Source organism: Panthera tigris, chromosome B1, assembly GCF_018350195.1.
Source record: "Panthera tigris isolate Pti1 chromosome B1, P.tigris_Pti1_mat1.1, whole genome shotgun sequence".
Lineage (NCBI taxonomy): Eukaryota > Metazoa > Chordata > Mammalia > Carnivora > Felidae > Panthera > Panthera tigris.
This window is the reverse complement of record NC_056663.1, coordinates 134,666,460-134,671,368: the sequence shown is the minus strand read 5'-3', so window position 1 is coordinate 134,671,368 and position 4,909 is coordinate 134,666,460. Positions and strand designations below refer to the sequence as shown.

The following is a 4,909-nucleotide window of genomic DNA, read 5'->3' as shown; positions in this document are numbered from 1 at the left end:
TGGCTTTAAATACCATCTCTGTGCTGATGGCTCCCAAATTTTTAGCTCCACCCTAAACTCTGTCCTGAGCATCAGAAGTATACTCTGACTGCTTACTTAACATTTTCACTTGGGTGTCTTTTAGACTTTTCTAATCTAACGTGGTCAAAACTCCTAGCTTTCTCAAAAAGAAATAAAAATCTATTCTCTCTCAATCCTTCCACATATCAGCAAATGGTACTGTCATCCATCCAGTGGTTGTTCAGGCCAAAATTGTGGAAATTGTTGTTGAATCCTCTTTCACTCATTGTCCCTGTTGAATCCACCAGCAAGTCCAGTTGCCCATATTTCCAGAGTATATCCTGAATCTGACCACAGCCTATCATTTTTCAGACTTAGACCAAATTGTCACTATGTCTTACTGAGTGTACTTAAAAGTTCCTGAAATTAGCACAACTCACATGTCTATGTTTATTGTCCACTTCCCCACATTAAAATATGAACTCTTTGAGCATAGAGCCTTTGTCTTGTTCATTGCTGTGTGCCTAGTGCCTGTACCTGGCACATAGTAAGGGGTCAGTAAGTAGTTTCTCCTGATTAACACTTCAGTCTATGGAGTCTGTCTTTCAGAGTAATCATTGAACTATATGGAAAGTATTAAAAATTTACATTCCTGAAATCTGAGCAAATTGTCTAGTGTCAGTGCTTAAAATTTTAAAAAGGTAATTGATCATGCTGGTGCCTAGATTTCAGCTCCAAACTATTCATATGACATGACTGTAAAGAGATCATTTAAAAACATATATACCTGTGTATATATAATAACACAAAAATATATACAATTATATGCACATATGTGTGTGTATATATACACATAAACATATATGTACATTTAGTATATACATGCACAAGCTTACTATTTTATAAATAGTCATATTGTAGATGCAGTTTTTTCCCTTTGTTATTTTTTATTTGCTTCTCCCTTCCCTACTTGTCTTTACCTATTACTATAGTTCTCTCAGCCCCCAAATAACCATCTGCTTTGTTTTTCTCCTGAATTTTTCTTCTGTACACTATTGTAAGTATAAAGACGTAAATACATTTGTTATGTGTATTTAAATATATAGCTATAGAAAGATATTTGGTCATTGTTTTACAAAAATGGGATCACATTAAGCTTAATCTTGTGCACTTCACTATTTAAAAGGATACCTTTAGCAATTTGTTGCAAATGCTTCTACAAATTACAGGTTCCTATTCTTGCCATAAAAAAACTAAGACTCCATTAAAACACTCCTGTGACATATAAATGAAGAGAGAGGGCTGAAGAATTATATCACTCTATTGAATAGGCCCTAAATAGTAGTTCAAGTAAGAATAGCCTAGGGGTTATTAGTATGACTGGTGAGGGAGTCTTGAGAATTGTGTATATAAGTACGAGGACCTCTGCAATGTTGCTGTGGTAATGAGAGCATTGGTTTGGGAGTAAAATGGCCCAGATTTTTCTTTTTTTTTTTGAGTTTATTGTGTAAATTTTTATTTTAAAAAAAATTTTTTTTATTATTTATTTATTTATTTATTTATTTATTTATTTATTTATTTATTTATTTATCTATCTCCCTCCCACCCCCCATCAACCCTCAGTTTGTTCTCAGTTTTTAAGAGTCTCTTATGCTTTGGCTCTCTCCCACTCTAACCTCCTTTTTTTTTTTTCCTTCCCCTCCCCCGTGGGTTTCTGTTAAGTTTCTCAGCAACCACCTAAGAGTGAAAACATATGGTATCTGTCTTTCTCTGTATGGCTTATTTCACTTAGCATCACACTTTCCAGTTCCATCCACGTTGCTACAAAGGGCCATATTTCATTCTTTCTCATTAAAATGGCCCAGATTTTAATTTATATTCTGCAGCTGACACACTGGCTAGCCTTTGGCAATTAATTTAATCTCTCTGGGGTAACCTAATTTCTGGACAGAAGACTTGGGTTCAAGTTTATTACTAGGAATGTAATCTTATAAAGATCTTAAGTTATTAAGTTCTCTGATCTGCCAGCCAGAGATGGTAATAATATTTGTCATGCCAACCCCATAGGTTATTGTGTTGGATTCTAGGAGATAAAATATTAAAACATTTCTTAGATTGTGATGTGATTTACAAATGGGAGTGGCAATTATTTTTTTTCCCCTCACATATCAGTTGAAGGCTGTAACAGACATATTTGAGTGTTAGTTCAGTTGTTCCCTGTCCATTGTGGTAGCTACTAACCACAGGCAGCTATTAAGCACTGGCGACGTGACTAGGCCAGATGATACAGGCTGTAAGTGCAAATGCACCCAGGATTTTAAGACTTAGTATGAAAAACAAAGTAAAATATCTTACTATTTTTTTAATATTGATTAGCTGTTTAAATGATGCTTTGCAAATACATAAATAAAAATATTATTAAAATTAATGTCACCTTATTATTTTTTTCTTTTTAATTTAAAATTATTTATGTGTCAGGAATCACTCAGTTGAAGGTATGACCTTAGTGAATATGTTTGTACCAGGTGGGCTTGCTGCCTACCTGCAGCTGGCACACGGTGGGACTTTTAGACTCTTTGGAATTCCCTGTCCACGTAGGGCTCCTGTAGGGTCATTTCCAGCATGAGATCAGGTCTACCCATTTCAGGTAAATTATTGGCACGTGTGGGCTCCTAAAGAGCTAGCAACCTAAAAATGTTCTGCTGTTTTCCTTAATTAGTTTTGATGGATTAAGTTCCCTAACAGCTGGTTGTTTATATCATAGGAATTCAGGATGGCTCGCACATTCTGTCTTGTTCTCGCTTTGATTACCTGCTCAGCCTTCAGCTCTGATTCCTGCCTAATTTTACACTGCAGCTTTCATCTCTTTAAGAGTCTCTTGTGATGACCTTCTCTTAAATCCTCCATCAGCTGGGTCCCCCTAAGCCCATCTCCTTGTTAAATGTGCAATATCTCATGCCTGATGGCTGTAAGGTCATAACCAGTGGTCTGGCTTCACCTCTTGAGTTCAATCCAAATGTTAACAGCCTTTGTTACCACTGAGGCTGGGCTTTAACAAGGGTCTTGTTTGTTGTTTATTAATTTTTCACTTACATAGTATTAGGCTTCATAGTTACTATATACAGTACTGAGTAGATTGTCTTTTAATAATGCCACATTGGTTCACTGGCATATCAATAGACGAGGCATATACATTAATCTGAACAACTTGGAAGTATAAATGCAGAATGAATGCATTCAAAAGTGCGAATCTTGTGTTCACTAACCTTATGATGGCGATCATTTCACAATATACATGTACATCAAGTCATCACATTGTAAACCTTAAACTTATACAAAGTTATATGTCATTTATTACACACTAAAGCTGGGGAAGAAACCCCAACTATAACAAACCAAAGCACAAATCTTGAGAAGCTATACAGATACTCTAATAACATTGCCAATACTTAAACATTACTTTACCGTCACGCTTTGTAAGGTTTTATTTTTATTATATCTGCATTTTGTTTCTAGAGTTTCAAGGGACCCAGTCCTAGTGCAGAAATAAAATGTACCCATCAGAATATCCACAGCTCACCTAAGGATGGTCCAAAGCTGGGAGGGAGGTATGTGCAGCTGGCTGGCAGAACCAGTATTCCAAAGAATGAGGGCAGGATAGAATGGTGAGCTAAATCAAACAAAAGTCAATTTGACTGCGTGTCCAGAAGATTAACTACCTGAAATAAAAGGTGGAGAAAACATGGTTTAGCAACATTATAAGAAAAAAGAAGAATGGTCTTGAACTAAATTATTAATATGCGATTTCAATTTCAGGGAGACGTGACTTACTTTGCTGTCTTTGAAAATACATACTTTTAAGCCACGATGTTATCTTAGTTGTTCTTATCTTACTTGTTTTGGCTTTGGAGCCAGAAAGATGAAAAGCCAGGTGTGTTTTACTTTATGTATAAGTTTGTAAACAAACTGAAATCTTTCTTGTAATATTTGTAGCTTAGGGAAATATTTTTTTCAAGACTTAAACAATAAGAGGATAATTAGGTAATTCATAGTTTCCTCATCTATTCAGTAATTCATTACTCTATTTAAAGTTATACTTTAGAGTTCCTCTGGTGATTACACCTGGCTTGGCCAGTGCCCATGAGGTTATACTGGCTGGACGGTGTCAGGTGGTGGGGGTAGCTGGAGTGATGGCCTTTTGTTAGCCCCAGTGACAATGGTGTTTTTCACAATGAGGTGGACATTGAGGACTTCCAGCATGATGAAGACTCAGTGATGTTTTTCTACCCCTGCTTGTGTAGAGATGACTTCTCCATCACCGAGAAAGATTTGGAGACTGGGAAAGATGTGGCAATGTGTTTTAGTTGTTCTCTCATTATAAAAGTCATTGATGACCAAGACCAGTTTATGTGTGGAGAAACAGTTCCAGCCCCTTTGACCAACAAATAATTAGTTAATAAGTGCTGAAGAAAATTTTAGGAATCCAAATGCCTAGCAGTTGGAAATGAGCCAAAGTGGAAACATCAAATACAAAGTTACTGGCTTCTTCACACGAGACAACCATTTTGTGGTTTGCTATTCTGTTAGATGGTGGATTCTTTCCACTGACTTCTAAGTTCATCTTCAATCAAAACAGCAAGTGCATGGCAGGGCATACCTGGATTTTGTGCTCAAAACTTTGAATTGGAAGTGTTCTTAATTCTCTACCTGAGTTTAAAGGAAGATAATTTCAGATAAGTGCTTTCTTTCTCTCAGTATCATTTTTTAGTGAGCTTGTTTTTTTATTTTATTTTTTCCTTTATTTTAAATTTAAATTTTAGTTAACATACAGTGAAATATTGGTTTTGGGAATAAAATTCAGTGATTCATCACTTTATACAGCATCCAGTGCTCATCATAACAAGTGCCC

General features: G+C 35.9%; 1 pseudogene; it reads left to right on the top strand.

The window, feature by feature from the left end:
* The first annotated feature begins 2,281 nt into the window (after positions 1-2,281).
* LOC102963431 lies at positions 2,282-4,467 on the top strand (annotated as a pseudogene).
* The last annotated feature ends 442 nt before the right edge of the window (positions 4,468-4,909 follow it).